Genomic DNA, 21,277 nt, shown 5'->3' on the forward strand with positions numbered 1-21,277 from the left:
GTGCTCATTCTGCCTCACTCTCAAAAATAAAAATAAAATTAAAATTAAATAAAAATCTCCAAAACAGAAAAAGAAAAAAAAAAGGAAGAGGTTAATAAGTTAGCATGAATTTATGGTTGAGTGTTTGGGAAAGCATTTTAATAAGAGGCTTGCTGGTTCCCCTTGCCTATGCTGGATTAATACTCTTTTCAAACACATTTTAGAAGAAAGTGGTCCCAGAGTATGCACTTCTGAAAAGTTTCCACCTCATATCAAACTATGTTTAATTATGTGGGAAAAAATGTGATGATTTTCATTACTGAAGCAAGGAAATAGCTACACAAATCAGTCTTTGTTTTGCATACCATATTTGACTGCAGATGGTTATAACAACCTAGTACACAAACATTTGTAAAAATAGGCATATGTTATGGTGAGTTTCGAACACATGAGATAAAACTCATTGCCAGGTTTGTTTTCAAGAGTCATGTGGGCAACGATTTGTCACTATTTATTACAATAACAAATCTAACTCTCTTCACAAACAGATGTGCTAAATTCAAATCACCAGTTTATGACAGAAACACAAGAATAGATTTTTCTTCATGTAGATTTTCTCACTTAAAAGCTTCTATACTTGCATTTTGTTCATAATAATCGACCTAATCAAACTAACATCCAGCATTCTTTATGTTTTCAAGTGTATGGAAGCAGACAGCTTCCCTTCTCAGAGTAAAATTGGAAATAAGAGTAGAGGAAGTGGCTGAGGAAATTTAGAAGCAGCTAGGTTTAATTAAGGTGTTTCAGATACCATCTTTAGAAGGCATGATTGAATCAACAAATCTAAAGCTGTAACCTCTTCACAGTTAATAAAATGGCTAATGCTGGAATATAACCAAGCCTCAACTGACTCCATTATAATAAACTGGCTTAAACTAGCAGAACTGTAATCATGTGCATTGTATCCTATCAAGTAATTCTTTTTTGGGAAAGAAAGGAGTCTGTACAGAGTATGGAAAAGAGGAGCCTAGGAGCAAGAATTTAGATTTAATTCAACACCAGCTAGAAATGGGGAGTAGCAAATCATCAGACACATTTCCTGATTAAGGCAAGGAACTTTTCCATGGCCTCGGTGAAATTTAAACTCTCTATTTCCCTCTGTTTTAATCTAGTATTCAAAAAGCATCTTTCTGATCATGAAACTGTACAAACACTAATATTAATAATAGCCCTTAATACTGATTATTAATTTTGTGTCACACACAAGAGCTAAGGTATTTACATTGTAAATACCTTTAGCCTTGGATTTGTTGATTTAATCATGCATTATTTCTTTTCATCATTATGATAATCTAAGAAGATATGAATAGGAACCACTCATTTTATAGTAAAGGTCTAGTAAGGGTACATTAACTAGGTCAAGGATACATAATAAGAAATTGATGGGGTCAAGATTCAAGACTACAGAGTTCAATTCCAGAACTTTAAACCATACACTCCATTAACAGCACCTCTAAAAAAGCTACCTACAAAGCTGAGGACCAGCCTAGATGATGAAGCCACACCACCACTTGTGCTAACTGCACAGACCTGTTCAATTTCCCCCATATCTATGTATCATAGTCTTTATAATTTTAAGAAGGACAGGTGGTCACAAAAATTTCAGATGGAAACAAAGGCAAAAGCAAATATATTACCTGGTTTCTTTTTTCTTTTTACAAGTATTAGGCAACAGATGTTAGTATACATTATATCTATGTATATACCAAATAAAGGGGTTTAGTTAAAACCAAAGTTGTTATCTGAATAACAATGCTAATTTAATCTCTATTATTGGCATATCTCAAGCGATTTCAGAGGTTTTGAATACAGAGAACAAGAGTATTGACAGAGTATCAATCAAAGAGTATCATATGTCACCAGAAAGAGTAGCCATTTCAAGCTTGTAAAAACAGTGGTAGTCACTTTTAGTTAAACTGAATAGCTAGTAAAATTGGGATTCTTTGAATCTCAGAAAATCTAAATATCAGATTTGTAATAGTGCTTTTTTTTTCTTTGCCTTAAATATTTGAATTTAGCTGCTAAAAGGGATTTTTTTTATTGCTATCAAGTAGAAATTTGATTACTGATAAAATTTGATACAATGCTCTGGGGCATATAAACCACATCTAAGAAAATATCCAGCTTTATTGTTTTTCAGACTACCCAACTGCAACTGCAAGTGTCCTCAAAATGTCATCAACAATAAACTGCAAAAGGCTTCACATCTCCTCATTAAACAGTCTCCCTAAGGCACTAGGCTGTAAACAGAAATTGCCTGGTTCCTAAGATGGAGCTTATGAATTCAGACAGAGACATTGGCACTTTCACTAAACACAAAAGTTCATATTTTGAATCTTATTTATGTAGCAATCAGTGCAGAGTACATAGAAGCAAAAAATTACTCTAGATAATTACCATATCAATGGGCTTAATGTATTTCTGTCATATCCCAAACATCCAGTGCACATTTTGAAATCTAGATTGGAGAATATGTATTCTTGATGCCCTGGAGCTCTTTTTTTTTTTTTTTTTTTTTGGTCGGATTCAACAGTGCATCCTCCAATAACAGAAGTGCATCTAACTTTTGCACACTGAGTAACAGAATCTACATCACATAGCATATTATATACATGATTTATCTTTTCTTTAAAAATGGATGGAACAAGTCAACCAAATATTGACAAACAATGTCACATGGCTAACTTATTTCATGTTGGAATTTAGAATCATTAATATAAAAAAACCCTAATACTTTATCAAATAAATAAAAAGTATGACTGAAGAGGGACAAGACAATACTCAGTAAAAACAGGTTTTGACAACATGTCATCAGATAAAAGTTCAAGTGTCTTTGGTTGCCTTTCAGGACCTTTATGACCAGTCACCAAACTTTTCATTCTTTCCTTCTGTGTCTGAGCCCTGTACTTCAAAATGATCTTCTAATAATGTCCTCAACACACTCCATGGATATCTACCTCTATTCATTTATCTACATGTGCTTCTTTACCACGGTCCTGGTTCAGTCATAACTGACTGCCACTCAAGTCTACATATAACCCTTAACAACATGCTGTATAATTATTAGACATAAAGCATGCCCAGTTCTAGGCCATTCTCTGACACAGCATAGACACCAAATCACCAAATAAGTGGTATCTTCCAATATACCTTATATTTGGACTTTGAGGTCAAATGGTGGTGGTGGCGGAACCAATGGTTTAAATTATACTAAGAGAGATTAATTTGTGTGTGTGTGTGAAAGTAGCAAAATTACCAAGTGGTAGAGAAGGAATTCAGTTTGAATTTGTCTAATGCTAAAGTTCATGCACTTTAGCCTAACTGAACTTCCATTATTTCTATGAATCCTTCCTTCACATAGCTAAACTTGCAAGTTATGAGAATTAAATAAGATAATATATGTCAAGCACAGTGCACATTACTATTAGCTCCCATTGCTTATGTCACTATGCTTCCCTTCACATGATACTAAAAGTAGAGGCAGGTTATAATCTCAACACGGTCAGTGTATATCCATGAATTATAGAGTCTGCTTAATTCCTTAGATTGGCTTTACAAATGGGGTGAATGCACATCTTTTAAGCATCATGGAAAGTATAGACCCAGCAAAAGGCACAGGGCAGTGGAGAATCGGAACTATGGTAAAATACCTTAGAGACAGGGTCAAAGAGCTCACTATTACATCACTTTCACTAGACTGAACTCTCGTGCAATTGCTTTTTACTCTACTTATGGGAAAAGAACAACCTGGAGGATGTTTGTATTTCATAAATGATATGGGTCCCTCAACATAAAGGGATCCTACATAAACAAAGAGTTTGTATTGTTCCATCAGTCTGAACTGAGAATCAGTAGTATTTGCTATATTTTGCCATGTGGGCAAGAAGTCAATTTCAAATTCTCAAGCAGTAGAAGGAGAGTCAAAATAGAAACAGAAGTTCCCAGAAATTCGCCTGCTCTTGCCTCAATCAAATTTTATCCACATGTATCTGTCTAGCAAATCTTACATCTGGTATTTCACATTCCATCATTTTACTCTTTATTAAAAGCTTCGATTCTGATTTACTTCATGCCAAATTAGCTCCGGATTATTTATTTTTATCCTTAAAAGAAAGACTACATCAATATCAACATCAGATCATTAATTAATGAGGAAAATCCAACTGCCAAATTCTGTTTAGGCCCTAACATGTGTGTTTTAGGGAAACTCAGATCAACACATCAGAAAGCAATACAGCATAAAGAAGTTCGATGGCTGACAAAAGAATGCAAAGGAAGGGAAAAATAAAGAGCCGAATCCCACATTGTTCCTGAGATTACTGCCAAACTATCACAGATTTCAGCAGTTTATGAAAACAGTACTTTGTGTTTTCAAATATGCTCTTAAATTTTTCACAGGATGTATCAGATGGGATGCATTCTTGTCATTTTTGGAAAATGTGGAGAAAACAGGCATGCCAAAGACCAAGAACAGCATGTGGGAATAACACTTTACATGCTATTTTTATGCCACTTTTTTTTTTTCCCAGAGTACAAAGTGTTGTGAAACATTAGCAAGGGCAACGCAGTGTTAAAAGGTTTTAAACTATATATCTATCTCTTTTATTGCGTTGAAGTGCCCTGTTACATTTTTAACATATGCCATTATTATTAATGCTGGCCCATCATCATTACTGTAAATTAAACAGCAGATCAATTGCCACATAATAGCATAGCAAAGGGTATATAGAAAAAAGATGAAATGCTGGCAGGTGATTCATATTTTTAAAAAGCCAGATTAAAACTTTAGATTTGGTTAGATGCTGTCAGTCAATAAATCCTGGCTTAATAGTGTGACCCTAGAGGATATGAGTTGGTATATGGTTCCAGCTCATGAAAAACTGACATAGCAAACTGCTTCCATGTTTTATTTTTTATTTTTTTTTTTTTTAAATTTTTATTTATTTATGATAGTCACAGAGAGAGAGAGAGAGGCAGAGACATAGGCAGAGGGAGAAGCAGGCTCCATGCACCGGGAGCCTGATGTGGGATTCGATCCCGGGTCTCCAGGATCGCGCCCTGGGCCAAAGGCAGGCGCCAAACCGCTGCGCCACCCAGGGATCCCTGCTTCCATGTTTTAAAATATTAATTTGCTTCAAACAGTGGCCTAAACTTTATTCATAAACTCAGTGGCGGCATGTGGTTAATTACTCAATTCACTGAGTCCTTATGGTAGCCTCCTGTGTGTCTCCTGATCACAGGTTTTGCAAGTACCACAGAGGCAAAGGCTTAAGGCAACTGCAACAGAGGACGGGAGGTGTGGGACTAGGGGATGCATAGAGAAGATAGAGAAGCAGAATGAGGTGGGTGCAACAGGAATATTTCCAATGTTTTACTTTTTTGGTACAACATGTAAAGGTAGCTACTGAGCATAGTTTCAGAAATATTGCCCCACGTGCAGCCAAAATCCAGGAGACTTTGTTGTCAGACTTTGACAAGCAGGGTCCCTGCATGCGCCTCCCTCTCCTCTTCCGCACACACGGTTCCCATTCTCAAGGGTATGGTCTCAATCTGCAAAATGAGGCTGCAACAATGGAGAAAGGATAAGGAAATAAGAAAACCTCAAACTATAAATTAACCTCAACATAGTTCTCTGTGTTTTGCCTATGTTCAGCACACTACTCCCAGAAGGTATAAACCTGCTTGTCTCTCTGGTCCTACGAATGAGTTGACTCAGAGTGTTCCCAAGGAATAAAGGTACTTCCCCTCCAGTACTGGATCCATGGCATAGGCTAGAAGGATTCTTATAGAACTATCATTATACAAAGACTTTAGAGTTTTGTAGTACTAGTTATAAACATATTCACCTACATTATGGGTTAAATAGGCTTTGGAGGGCTGTTCTTATTCTTACAGAATCTAATTCTTACAGAAGTCTGATTCTTACAGAAAACCCGTTCTTATAGAACAATGTTTTTATGGAAAATGACATCCCAAGTTCCAATGTGTCTATGACTTACCCGTGGATTTTAATTAATTAATTATTTGTTTTTTAAATATTTTATTTATTTATTTATGAGAGACACACAGAGAAAGGCAGAGACATAGGCAGAGGGAGAAGCAGGCACCTTGCAAAGAGCCCAATAGGGGACTAGATTCCCAGACCAGGATCATGCCCTGAGCTGAAGGCAGATGCTCAACCACTGAGCAGCCCAGGCATCCCAATCCATGGATTTTAAAAATATGTTTCAATTGTAAGCTGCGAACTGTCTGCACTCTGTTCCTTTACGATATGAAGTACTTTTCACCACATCAGTTAAAGCAAAAGGCTGATTGTTGGTTCCTGCAACACAGAATGAGTAAGCCAGTCTTTAAAGCAGAATTTCCATCCAGGAGGAATTCGAATAAAACCCAACAAGGAGGAAAAACAGCAAATGAGGGGTACCTCTAACACCACTAGGGAGACTTTGCAGGAATTAGCTGGTGTTGTGTTAGTTTTTATCCCTGAAGAAGCACAGCTAAGCTATTTGAAGCTGCTTTCTCAGAGGGATTATCTCCTTCAATCTGTTTTAATCACAACTAAATGCTTTCAATTGCTATATACTGAGCTAGAATTAGAGAATCAGAATTCCACTAGATCTCTGTGATTTGGTTGAATAAAAAAAACTGCACAGATCCACAGATACATACACATAAATGCATTCTCAAAATTAAATTGTCACCTTCTATTCTTCAGGTAAATCAGGAAATATGAAAAGGTGGTATTTTTAAATGACATAATACATTATATATGCAAAACATTATACATGAAAATGCTTTAGAGTTTAGAGATGATTTTAAGAAATGGTCAAATACATTCTTCAGAAAATGGCTGCATTTGCAGATAATCACTGTTGTTAAAAATAAGTAATCTGAAAAACAGAATGGCAAACAGAGCTATAATTTATAGATATTATTTATTGCTTACTTTGCCCATTACTGATATTCTGTATGAGCCACAAAAATCCTCACACATTTATTTACTACTCTACAAATTTTTAATGTTCTCAAAGAATGTGTTAATTTATGTGCTGTGATGAGAGAACTGGTCACTGACCAATTACATTTATGATTAGAATCATTCCATCAGCTACAAGCTTGCTCCAAAAAAGCTATGAGGTTGATAAAAATCCTGATTTTCTTTCAGTATTTGTCAGACAATACAAATTGTTAATTGCTATTTTCCTTTGATGAAAAATTATTTTCTTGCATTAAAACTAAAAATAAATAAATAAATTGAAGCTCAATGAAAGAATTACACCTATCTAGTATTCAATTCCATGAGAAAAGCAGTATAATCAAGATGAAAGCATGAACCCTGGAACTCAATTGTTTGCATCTGAATCCTGGTTCTACTGCCTTCAAGGAGTACAATCTGTCCTGTCAAATGAAGGTCCAACTAATACTATTTATCTTGTAAGGTTGTTGTGACGATTGCATGAGCATGTAGCTTAATAAGTCCAACCACTAAGAGCTGAATAGGTGGTTACAATTCATATTTATGTGACCCACATTTAAAACAAAGGATTATGTGACAATAAGCTAGGTGAATTTGTATTCTCAATTATCACCACCCCCAATTTCAAGACTTTGATGGCTACTTTATGGACATCAATAGGTTCACATTTTGCCCAAGATGTAGAGCTATCAAATAATTTTATGCTGACATCAGTTGCCTCTTGACAGCTCTAAGATATGAAATAACAAGCAGTCAACATCAGTGCTCTTAAATCAAGCCCAAGGGCCCCCATGGCACCAGACAGCGTCAGCTTGTTACTGCTAAGGAAATGTCAGTCCAGTCAAAGTGTGGCGTGGTTGTCAAATTCCTGGTTGTGTCTGCCCTGGTATAACTAACATTCTATAAGGTAACATTCATAAAGATGCTGTAATGTTGCTAAAAACCCTAAAGCAGAATAGCCAAGGTGGCTCTTGGACCTCAAGTGAGTTGTTTGACTTCTTCCATCAGTGGAATTCCTTCCTCCAGTAGACAGGTTAATTTTCTCGGCTTATAGGCCCAAGATTTAGGATGAGAGGGTACACTTTCTCCCTGCCAACATTTTAAGAATTTGTATAGATTCAGACATCAGTATATATGTGATTACTGACTGTGGTTTGCAATGCTTAGGAACCACTGATTTACTTCTTAAATGCTTTGGCTTTCAGAATTACTTATGTTGGCCCCTTTATATTGTAACTGCACTTTAATTTCCTTCCACTTGGCACTAACCTGGATATCCTGCTATTATCCATTCTCACCCACAGCATCTTTGTAATGGCAAGCGTCACTTACCTCTAAGGTGACATATTGGTTGAATCCAAGGGTCTTATTAAAGATTTTCTATTTTTATTTAATTTTAAGAATAGTTTCCAGGTAATACATATGCTCATTTAAAAGATCCTTTTTTTTTTTTTTTTTTTTTTTGCTATGCCTATAAAGTACGGTGAAATTTTGACTATGTTTCAACTTTCCCATCAACAAGCCTATTTCTAGGCTCAATGCCACAAAAAATAATAGAATGTGTTGGCAGTTCTCAGTCATTTTTTGCCAGTAAATATCGCTGCTCATAGATCCAGTTTTTCATTACACTTGGCGAAGACCTTTAGTAGCATTTAAAGGCTTCAATCCCATAGTGCTGTACAATGACCAATCAGAGTTACATCCTTTGAGCCCATGCTAGGAAACTACATTCATCAACATACTGTAGTACCTGGATCTCATCCTTTGCTGACACTTACAGGCAATCCCCTGTGACTTTTATCATGAAGAGTGTGTTGGGGTTAGAACTGGGTTATAGTCTATGATCATTAATCTAAAGTCTCACCATGGACTTTCCTGTGCAGCAAATTGCAAGTCTCCCTCACCTTCTTCATATACCAGTGTCATAGGAAAAACTTACATCTGTGCTATAAATCAATTTGAATATATGGTAACAGAAACAAACATATGGGTTAAATTTCCTTGAAATTACACATGGTTATAAAAATTGACCTAAAAAAAGCACTTGGAAAAACATGTTTGTGATCTGATTGAACAAAAATATTTTAAAATAGCTCAAGCTGCTTGGCAAATCTCAAAAATGCCAAGTGATTTCCAAGTCTACTCACAACATCCTTTGTCTAACACTTGAGTCTTTCAAAGCATGAAAATGTGTATGTGTATGTGTGTATGCATGAGAGAGAGAGAAAGAGAGCGAGAGAATGAAACAATGGGCTTTATAATCATCTTCAGGAGTTTCATCTATAAAAACAAACTGAAGAATTTTTCTAAAAATATTATCAGTATTGCAAATATTTTTCAGCAACAAGTTCAGCTCTACACACAACTAGATTCTAAAGGTAGGTACTTGGTGTGATTAAGTAATGCCAAAATTATTTGATATGAATTTTTTTAATCAAACAGCACATTTTCTACAAAAAAAACACAAAAAACAAACAACAACAACAACAACAACAACAACAACTATCCTTTTCAGTTAATTTGGGGACAAGGCACAAGTTAAAATGCAAACATGTTACTCTATTAGTATAGAGGAGCTCCTCAGATCACATATTTGATCTCATTATATACTTGATATCAGGGGCTTGAGATAACAGTTGTAAAAGACAATTAAGTTTCAACTCAGGAGAGCAGATGAGAAAAGTCAAGAGCATGAGGCATTTCCAAGGAAAGGCTGATATGTCTGGGACATGAAGGCCATAGTCCTGGGCAGCTAGAAATCTTTCGGTAGTGAAAGTGAAGGTAAGCATGGGTGGTGTCCAGTACAGAGAATGTGTTTATGGTTATGGGTGATAAAACTTTATTTGATGCAAGTATTTATGCCTATTTTCATACCTGAAATTATTATATGCATAAATGTGTGTGTATATATATACATATTTTATATATATTTCATATATGTAATATACATTATATGTGTATGTATATATATATTATATATAACATATATATGCATAGCTGCAGGTATAAGGATACTATATGTGTGTGGGTATGTGTATCCTCTCATAATGAAGATCTGAGAGACTATACTATTCCAGCTTGAAAATATCTATAGAATCTGCATAAAATATGGCCAATCAAATCAATTAAGGATATTATTTAAATAGGTATTCATATATCTCCTGACATCATCATTTTTTTACTTACGGTTGCCTCGCTCTTAGTTATCTATTTGCGAAATTTGCTTCTGATCTTATCAGAGTTTTATGTTCCTTCACATCAATGTGCAACTTTGTCACCAAAAACTTTCTTAAGCAGTATGTTAGGTAAACAATACTTGCAATTAGAGTTGATCACTTCCAATTGACTTCAGAATAAAACCAAAGTTTTGATTGTGCTAACTTTTCCATCACCATGACCTCTGTTGAGGCAAATTTCCCAGCAATACTTTCAAATTTAAGTACCCCCTCATCTGTCTAAGTTATAATAAAGCGAGAAGCATAACTCCTGCAAGAAAAACTAGGTTAAGAAATCAAACACAAAATATCATTTTATCAGGTAATACTTGACTACCCGCATTATGAGAAGGAATATAATTTTGTGAGATTGTTCATATTCATGTGTGTGACCTATGGGTCAAAAACCTCATCTTCTCCAATTTGATAATTTATCATGCTTTGAAACCTTTGCTTTAGGAAAATTATTAAGGCATGTGTTCCATTTAGCTCTGTCCAGATTAGTCTTAAATACTTGAAGTCCCATTCTCCCCAATTGCTCAGAATCACTTCCTGAAGCTCTTTCTGCTTTGGTAACACCTGTGCACTATACCTAATCTCTTGATCAATTAACTCACTTTTCTGTGCTCGTTGTTCTTCTTGGCATTCAGGACAGTGGCTACTCTATCCTTAGTGTACTCCTCTAGTCCTTTATAGATATTTCCACCAATCCTGTCCCATTACTTAGTCATCAGTTAGTTCCCTGGCCTCTCATCTGTCTTGCTTTACTCTTTCCACATTGTCTAGGGTTTAGCACATTCTTGGTATTGCTTAAATACTTTCCAACTGGATAAGTGAATGTAAACAAATTCTGATTATAATTACAACTCTGCACTCACTTCAAGTGCCATTTAAATTCCCATGCTTAAATTTAACTAAATTTACCACCTCTCTCTTGAAATTGTTATGGATTCTGAAATATTTCAAATATATAGAGAAACATTGCAAATATATCTACCACACAACTTTACACTTATACTTTTTAATTATCTTAAATCAAAATGTATGCAGGTTTCTCTTCTGGATATCTTGTACATTTAAAGAGGCAATCATACAAAATCTCCTATATCCCATACATGATAAATTCTTTGTTTCAGCCAAGTCTTAATGGAGCGGCAACTGGTACAACACCATCTCCCCAGACAAAAAGCATCAGAATATTCGGTTTTGTTGATTTATTTATCTCTCCATATATTTCTTCATCAATTTCTATAGTAATCACAGTTTCTTCCACATCTCCCAATATCATATTTAATGCTGATCATAAGCATCGAAGCTCTCGATCATTTCTCATTTTCACATAAATTTGTTCATCCAGGCTGAGCCTGATGAGATCTAGGGGCTCTTCTACGGTGTTGGGAGTTTATTGCTGGTCCACGTCGTCTGCCATCTTTCAAACCATTCTTTAATATATTTGATAAATAAATAATACATATCAGATAATGTTTTTAAAAAAGATAATGATAGGAAGTTTTCAAAAATTATTTGGATCATAGTCTATAAGTGAAATAGCACTTTTGACCACTAGAGGGAAGCTACTTTCAAACTCACAAAGAAGAATTATTTCCCCTCCTTGTGATTCAACAAGTCCTCATCCTTGTCTAGTTAGGTGTTTGGTCAACAGACAATTCAGTATCCTTTATTAACAATAAATATGATTACAATGTTTAATCAAATAAGAACCCTATTTTCTAAGAGCTAGAAACAAAGAACCATAAAACTGGCAACTACTATTTGTGTCCCTCTAGAGGCAAAAGGAAATCTATAATTTGCCTTGAGAAAGTGGAAAGAGATCAGAGGCAAAAGGCAGAAGCAGCACCAAAGTGCAATCTTATTCCTTTACCATCTGTCACAATCACTGCCATTCCCCAAAGACCATGTTTAAAAATGAGACAAAAGGGAGCTCCTAAGAACTTGGAAAAGGTAAAGGTTCTGAATCAAACTGAATATTAAAATTCAAAAACACCCATTAGAAACTGCTAGAAATCAAGAAGAAAAATTTCTTCCAGTATAAGCTCCTGGCAAGGAGAAGGGTTGTAAAACAAGCAGGGAAGGAAGAAGAGAATGAGCCCCAAATAAAACCTTTAGAATTATGAATTTCCTAGAGCATGATTGTATGTCTTGAAATTTATTTGCTTAGTGTATTGAATTAAAATGCACAGATAGGCTTTCAAGAATTATTACACTGCTATTATTTGAACAGATGATTTCATATTATATGTAACACATTTCTAACTGTTCAGCTGTTATATCCCAACAAAAATCCCTGTGGCACACAAATGCAGCAAGGCTTAAGTCATGAACTGACCACATTATCTTCCAGGTTCTCAGGTCTCCACCACTTGGGGGCAGACTAAACAGCATCAGGGAAAGGAGGATGAGCAACATTCTCAACAGATTCTAGAAGTGCTTTTTAAAATACAAATGGATGAATGGAAGCCACTTCACTTCCATTTGAATCTATCTCACATATAACTAGAGAATGAAGGCATTGTGACCCTCCCAGAGCATAATATAAATAATTTCATATTGAAATTTTACATTAAAAAAAGCCATGTTCAGTATTGCCACTCACCACCACTGCCAGCCCCAGGCATTAGTGACAGCAGAAAAAGATACTAGAGAGTCTTTCTTTTTTTCTTTTTCTGTTTCCCTACAGTCTTCAGAAGTTTCAGTTAAAGCTGTCTTACCAATAGAAGAGTCTGTTGTAGTACAAACTTCTTAGCCATGGACAGATTTCAAATGGATAAATTTCAATGACCAAACAAAGGATTAGGCTGTATAGATAGTCAATGCTTGTTCTGTCAGTCAGCATGGGCAATTAGGTATCTGTTTGCAACAAGTCTAGGCAGGTCCAAAGACAAATCCTCCTCTTACTTAAATCAGGAGATTTATGTAGGTACCCCTGATCAATGAATGAAGTCATTATAATAAAAATCTATATTCCCAGGCATAGAAGAAATATAAAATATAGAATACAAAAATGTTATTTCTCTGCTCATAATTAGATTAATGTATGAACAAAATGTATCAGAGTTCTGTGGATTCATCTTTTGCTTCCTTCAGATGCAAAGGAAGGATTCTGAACACCTGATATGTGAGTATGTGAGCAATTAAGCTCATAATGGACTTGGCCAATACACATATTGCCAATGAAGTAAGACCAGATTAAAATGAAAAATAGAAACATAATTACTTTCCAGGTATTATAATATAGGACAAGGAGCACAGGCTAATCAAGATAATTGACTTAGTCATGTCTCTAGAAGATGGATCTACAGATATAAATTGAAACATATAGAGATTGATAGAAGATGAATAATAACCACTCTTATCTTAGAGAAGAACCTTAAAGGCACTCTAGTCATTCCGATGACCTAAAAGTACAATAATTGATAAATATTATTACCTTGACATTAATCTCAATAAAACATCATAATATTTAACTTCTTAATCATAAAATGTAGAAAAAACATTCGCTGGTTGGTGACAGCACCCACTACTTACAGAGTGATTACTACAGTCTATGCATTGTGTTTAGTCATTCAACTGCACATGTATTGTCTCATTTAGGACTTGAACTTGTGAAGAAGATGCCATCTTATTTTTTAAAAAACTGAGGTTAGTGATGTTTGCACAAATGGTGGGGACCTGGTGTGAACTTAGGTTAGTTTCACTTTAGAACCTATAATTTCAGTTTACACTGTTTCTTGTTAATTATAACTCTGGTTTGCTGAGATTCCAGCCTAGCGAAATAGCAATATAAGTAAGAGAAATATTATCCTTATTATCCATTATGATAAAAATAGATCTCTTTGGCAGAGACCACCAGTTTTTGGTGTAATACTTTTATTCTCATTTTCTTTTTTTTATTAATAGAACCCTTGTTTTGGAGGCAAGCACAATAAGCAGCGGCAAAACTATACTGCTCAGGCTTCCTTGCAATGTGAGGACTTGTAATAAATTTTGGGTAAAGAATTTTGGCAAAAACACTAACTCCTTTTAAAAGGGGACAGCCTCACTATCAACTTACCCTTTAGCTTTAGCTTTTTGTCATTCTCATTATTCTGTAAATGAGATGCTATACAGACCTTTTTGTAAATCATGTAGACAATTATGAGAGGAAGTCCAAAAAAAAAAAAAAAAAACCTTGCAAACACCTTGGGTGCATTAATCTAAGTTATCCTTATGACATGAACTTTCAGGTATCTTTTACTAGCAGTTGCTAAGTGATAACAGCCTAGTTTTCTTAAATGTAAGGAAGTGGAAGATACTCCAAGTCACTTCTAGCACTCAAATTTTATGATTTTATTAGATCAAGCATCCCAATGATAGAGACAAACAAGTCAACTTCACAGTCATTCACTGTTTAGTCCAACAGTGTAAAATTTGATTAAGTAAGAGCCCAGACTTTTTGGAATTCATCACAGAATGCCATTCACCCTTGGACCTTGTAACGCAAATATGTGAGAGCAGTTTGATCAGATAAAATCAATGTGGTCTGAATAATGAAATTTAATTTCCATTTAAAATGGTGTGCTTGTTTATATACCGTCACACTTACAATACTTCTATTTATGCAGTTATATTAATACTGGTCTGCACACAAAACCTTCATGCAGTTCCAAGTTCATATCATTAGTTTATAAAGACTGATTGGTTCCATCTTACAAAAAAAAGAAACTGAGTATTGGAGAAATGAAGCACTTTATAAGTCACAGTAATGTGTGCTAGTACTCTTTTTCCTATGCCGTATTTTATTATTATTATTATTGTTAATGTTACTATTGTTATTTAGAATGTCCCTGTACTTCCAAAATAATGGTAATGATTTAACTAGGCAGATAAATATAAAATGTCCAAACTGACTGATTTGACAATTGGTGTTAAAAAAAAGAGAAATTATATAAAAAAAAAAAAAAGAGAGAGAGAAATTCTACTACTGACATTTAGTCAAAAACGTCAAAAGAAAAGCTTATTTATAATGAAACAATCTGGGACCATATTCCCTACATCAGTGTTATGTGTTGGTGTCACTTTCCAATGAATTGAATAAAACAACTTTGTGATAGCAATTTCTCTGACTGCCCTCCTACCCAACATCGACTGATACATGTTGCTTTGTGCAGTCTCGTTGAAATACATAAAAAAAAATAGATGGCATATTTTAGCATTTCCTTGTCAGCCTGTGATGTTATCCACAGTCTGTTCTCTCTCATACTTACAGAATGACATTCAAGACACAGAAACTCCAAGTCTCAGAAAATGGTCAGGAAATATCCCTGAACTCTTTGATAGCAGAATCTCATGAGTAAATCTTAATCCTATTGAATCAATATCATAATTATTGGGCTTAATAACTAATGATGCATTGACTAATGTTTGTTTCGACCTAAGCAAAAATCACCTTAAAACAAAACAAAATAACCCCCCCCACACACACACACACAAACAAGCAAATGAGCAGACAAATCAATAATAGATAGAAGAGAATCCTGTAGGAAGAAAATGGGGCCAAGGCAAGATGCAGTTTTTAAAAGGTCAATAAACCAAATATGGAGTCAAATTAGCATCTAGACTAAATAAAGTGGGTAGAAAAGGATCTATACTGGGATTGGAAATCTGTAGTTAATATCTGTATAATCATTATCACAGTATGCCAAATGGTTTTGGTTGCCCCTTCCTTCCAGATACATGACTAAATTGTTTTCTAACTTTGTGGTTTTGTGTGGCTATGTGACTTGTTGCAGTGTATGAGTTGTGAAAGAATATGGCATGTGTTCCTGCAGACTAAAGCATTTATGCTGATGCAACAGCCTCTGGAACTCTTCTTTCCCTCTGCCACTGTCACAGAGCGTCAACATTCCTTCACCCTCAACAGTGATAGAAAGTCAAGGACCCAGTCAACTTGCAGTAAGGGAGTGATAAAAACTATTTTTGCCTTAAAATCACAGAAATTTTCAGACTGTTTGTTAGCACAGAACCCCTAACCCATCTTAACTATAAAATAAAAATTGGTACTTGAAATAATGTGTGTACATTTATGCTTTATCTTGTTCTTTTATCTTTCCTTGATGGAGGGTGGAGTAGGTTACACCTTTTTCACGTAAGAGGCATTTTCTTTTATTGAAAACAGCTGCTAGGTTCCAATTAGACATTTTTGAAAATGAAGATAAGCTTCGTACTGTCAGCTGTGAAATTAAGCATGACTCAAAAAGCCATCAGGCAAGACGGATAAAGGCTGTAGATTTATAGATTTGGTGATAATTAAGATTTCTGAATTAAAAAAAAATTGTGTGTTGAATTCTTTCCGTGAGTACCTTACATACTGAATTCTGAAGTGCAGTTTCTATTCAGTCTCATGATAGAAGTATTTCTTCCCCTTGCTCAGGATAAACTATTTTCACTTACTAAAAATACAAACTATGTGCACTTTTCACTTAAGATAAAGTTTAACATAAGAAAACATAGAGTCATCAAACTCTTCAGCTTGTATGAAGAATCTATCTTTTTATACTATATGGGCACAGGGCAAAATTGCTGAATTATCTGACTTTTCTAGTCAAACTCATTCAAAACTTAAATGAAATATGGGTTTCTGATATACTGTCTTACTATTTCCATAATGGTTTAAATGTGAACTGAAAGGTAAGATAAAAAAAAAAGGACTCATTTATTCTCTCTTGTGTTCTGGATTAGATACAGGAATGTGAGTTTTTCTATTCTGCCAAGGGCACTTATAAACCTGGTTTCACAAAATGTTTTCAGATAATATAGATAAAGTTTACCATTTGCAAACAATACATTGATGATACAAGGCATAATGGGGATCAAAACATCCCTGAAGCCACTAACAGTTTATTTTTTTTAAGTAGGCTCGACACCCAATATGGGCTTGAATTCATGACGCTGAAATCAAGAGTCATCCAGGTGTTCCCAGGTTGTTTTAAAAATCACCTAGGTATGAGGGGAATGGGTAAAGGGAATCAAAATGTACAAACTTCCAGCCGTAAAATAAATAAGCCATAGAGATCAAATGTACTACCCGTTGACTATAGTTAATAATACTGTACTCTATGTTTGAAAGTTGCTAAGAAAGTAGATTTTGATAGTCTTCATCACAGGAAAAAAATAAATTGTAATTACATATGGTGACAGATCTTAACTAGACTTACGGTGGTAATCATTTTTCAGTGTATGCAAAATATTGAACCATTATGTTGTACACATGAAATTAAAGTAATGCTATATGTCAGTCATACTTAATAAACTGAAAAATAATTAAAAACATAACTTAGGTATGTAATGGCAAAACTACTCAATAAACAAATAATTTCTGTATCTGTTTTTACTCATATAGTATCAAATGTTATAGAAATTATCTGAAAAAATCTGGAGTTTGAATGCCTTTCATACATGTGAATAACTACTAAAGGAGGTGAAATTGTTGAAAACTAAGTTTTCTGAATTGTTTTGAGAGAGGATGATGAGATAGTGAGATAGTTGTTTAGAGAGAACAATTGGTTATGGAAAAGAGTTAGTGATCAAAATTAAAGCTTATTCTCCCAAACGTAGAGCAAAAACCTGGAGAAATCAAGTAGTTTTGTTTTATTCAAGTGAATCCAGTTGAATTCCAATGTCTTGTAGAGAATAATGATGGCTACGATGATGCTGTATAAAGACTATTATTAAATATTGACTTATTTTTTGTTCTTAATCATTGACCCAATGGCCTCAAAATTTTTCAGCAATTATACTCTCATCAAAGATGAGATGACTCAAAAAATTAAAAATATAAATACAGTATGATCTAATAATTCCACTACTCAGTATTTATCCAAATAAAACAAAGACACTAATTCAAAAATATGTGTATCCCTATGTTTGTTGCAGCATTATTTATAATAGCCAAGAAATGGAAACAACTCAAGTATTCATTAATAGATGAATGGATAAAAATATATAGTTCGCACGTGCACACACACAGACACAATACACACTGTAATATTACTTAGCCATATGAAAGGATGAGATCTTACCAACATAGATAGACCTAGAAGGTATTATATTAAGTGAAATAATACAGAGAAAGACAAATATAATATGATTCCATTGATATGTGGGACCTAGGAAACAAAACAAAAGGATAAACAAACAAAAAGTAGAGCCAGACCTATAAATATAGAAAACCAAATGATGGTTATGAGAGGAAAGGGAGATGGGGTGAGAGGATGGGAAAAAAAGGGTGAAGAAGAGTGGGAGATATAGCAGGGTTCCAGTTATGGAATGAATTTGTCATGGGAGCAAAAAGTACAGCATAGAAATATAGTTAATGGTACTACAATAGCATATGGTAACAGATGGTAGTTACACTTGGGGTGAGCATAGCATAATGAATAAGTTATTGAATCACTATGTTATACACCTGAAACTAATATAACATGTGTATCAACTATTCTCAAATTTTAAAAAAAAACTGAAAAAAATCGCTTATCTATGGAATCTGAGAAGTCATATCAAAGACACACTCGATCCAAGCTACTGAAAACACTAGATATCTAGTGTACATACAATCATACAACATTATTGGAAATGCAAGCTGTATATAGTTGTGTGGGCTTTGGCAAAAGCCAGAAAAAAACTACAAAGACTGACTATACAAATTACAGCCTAGTCAGCTGATGAAGAAAAGAAAAAATATTAGAAATGAATACATACATTGGGGTAAATCTTTTATCACCAAAATCGATTTTTTTCATGCATCTTAGATTTTGTTTTGATTCAATAAATTAAATGAGTCAGAAAATGAATTTAAATCTACCCACAAAAATTCATAATAAAATGTATGGTGGCTTACTTCTGCTATGACATTTCAATTCACTCATCAGAAGACATCTGATTACTCATGAGTGCTTATATTACATTAGCCTCTTTACTCATGACAAAAGGCTGTATCAGGACTAATCCATTATGGGCTTTTAAATTTTTTTTCCACTTAAAGTTCATGACTACTATCCATTTTAAGTTCTATATTTAAATGGTAAGACATTGAATTTGTAAATTTTGTTATATAATATAGGATTGTTCTAAATTCATTTTTATCTATCAGAATATTTAAGAATCGTTCTGATAACAGAGCTTGAGTCTCCATCAAAACAAAATTATATAAATTTTTGCATACCATTTAATTTTGAGACATCTCAAGTGGAAAGAAATGCACAGTTTTTCTGAAGAACACACTAACTCTCTCTGGACTTTTTTCTTTTTTTCTAGCAACAGATTTGACCAGAACAGCAAGATGAATAAACATAGACAAATCTTTTCTTCTCATATATCCTCAATTGTAGGGATTTGATATTCCAAACAGAACTAGAGCCATTGTCTTGCTTTATCTGTTTTAGCATTCTCAGAACACACAAAAAAAGAAGCTCATTTATTCTAAAGGGGTCTCCAAAAATACCTTTCTCAATTTAATTCCTCATAGGTTTTCAACTGGCTGCAATGCTCTATTAGAGATGTAGGAAATATAATTTAATCCAAAACTTTTTCAGAGACTATGAGACTATAAATAGGGACTTAATTTTAATATTTATATTTAGCTTCCTAACAAGACAGTTAATTTTGTCACAAATGGGCTATAGATTTGAGTTTATATGTACTTAAAATCTGGTTTGTGATCCAATAAAAGACATGTAAAATAGGAGAATGTCTTTTCTAAATCATTGAAATCATAGTTCAAGGCCATCTAATTCTGAATGAAGAATCTCTGGATAGAAAATGAACTTGAGGAACACCTGGGTGGCTCAATGGTTGAGCATCTGCCTTTGGCTCAGGGCGTGAGCCCAGAGTCCCGGGATCAAGTCCCACATCGGGTTCCCTGCATGGAGCCTGCTTTTCCTCCCTCTGCCTGTGTCTCTGCCTCTCGATCTGTGTTTCTTATGAATAAATAAATAAAATCTTTGAAAAAAAAAGGGCTGAAACAAGAAAAGACATAATTTAAAAGAAAGAAAAAAAAGAAAATGAACTTGAAGTTTTCAAACCTTTTTATTTTATTTTTCAAACCTTTTTAATACCAGAAAGAATAAATGTCTAACTGCTACTTTTTCCCCCATTTTCATTTACTGTGAAATGTCTATAGAAGGAGAGTTCATATTAAGGGATGAAGGAAATTATTTTCATCATTAAAATCTTCTAAGTTTTACTCTTGTTTTTCAAGTTTTATTGCTTTAAATTTCAGAGTCATCCCCAGAGCAGACACAAATGTGGTTCTTGCTGATACAAATGTTTGATTCTTTCTGGGATTGTCCAAAGGGATGTTTCATCTGGGTCACTGTCTCTAGAGATGAAAAGATTTACATTTTGTCTTTTGCAGACAGGCAATTGCTTTCACTTCTTTGGGAAGGAAACCAAAAATACTGGTCTGGAGATTAATGTGAGAGCCACACTACTAGGAGTAGAGTTGCCAGATAATAAAATTTAATAAAAATATTTTTATTTGTTAAATCTGTCAATCCTTTTTTATGAGCCTTTCATCATTATCCAGTGGATTCTTCCAGGAGAGTGCCGATGAAAGAATCTTTCCAGAAGCATGAAACACTAGGCACACCAGACACCAATAGAGACTCTACTCCTGCTAGAGCTAATGTTATGTACATTCAAAGTTGCAATCGTTTTGTAGAATAAGATAGTTAAAATGATAAGGTATCCATTGTAATGTTGAGGAGGAGGTAGTAAGGATGCATTATTGAACATTTTTCAAGGATAACTGGAGTGAAAAGTGATACTCTATATTGTCAAATGCAGAGATAATGTCTTTCATATACGATGCCTTTGTTCTTGATGGGAGCAAGACATCAGCATGACAGTTGATTTTCAAGCTAAGCTTTCTAAATAAATGCTGTAATGACTTTGAAAACAAGGTTTCTAGGAGAGCACATTCCTTTAATTCTTGTACTAAACTGTGAGATCTCAATTAAGAATTTTTGTTATGATAGAACCATAGCAGGAA

At 34.4% G+C, this 21,277-nt stretch overlaps 1 protein-coding gene and 1 pseudogene across 18 annotated transcripts in view; both read right to left on the reverse strand.

Annotated features, from left to right (window-relative positions):
* ROBO2 (roundabout guidance receptor 2) overlaps nt 1-21,277 on the reverse strand; it is a 1,635,491-nt gene that overhangs the window by 305,556 nt on the left and 1,308,658 nt on the right. The gene's annotated exons all lie outside the window — the stretch shown is intronic.
* Nucleotides 11,363-11,659, reverse strand: LOC140621845 (U6 snRNA-associated Sm-like protein LSm3 pseudogene; annotated as a pseudogene).

The sequence above is a fragment of the Canis lupus genome, chromosome 30 (assembly GCF_048164855.1).
Source record: "Canis lupus baileyi chromosome 30, mCanLup2.hap1, whole genome shotgun sequence".
NCBI classification, from domain to species: Eukaryota; Metazoa; Chordata; class Mammalia; order Carnivora; family Canidae; genus Canis; species Canis lupus.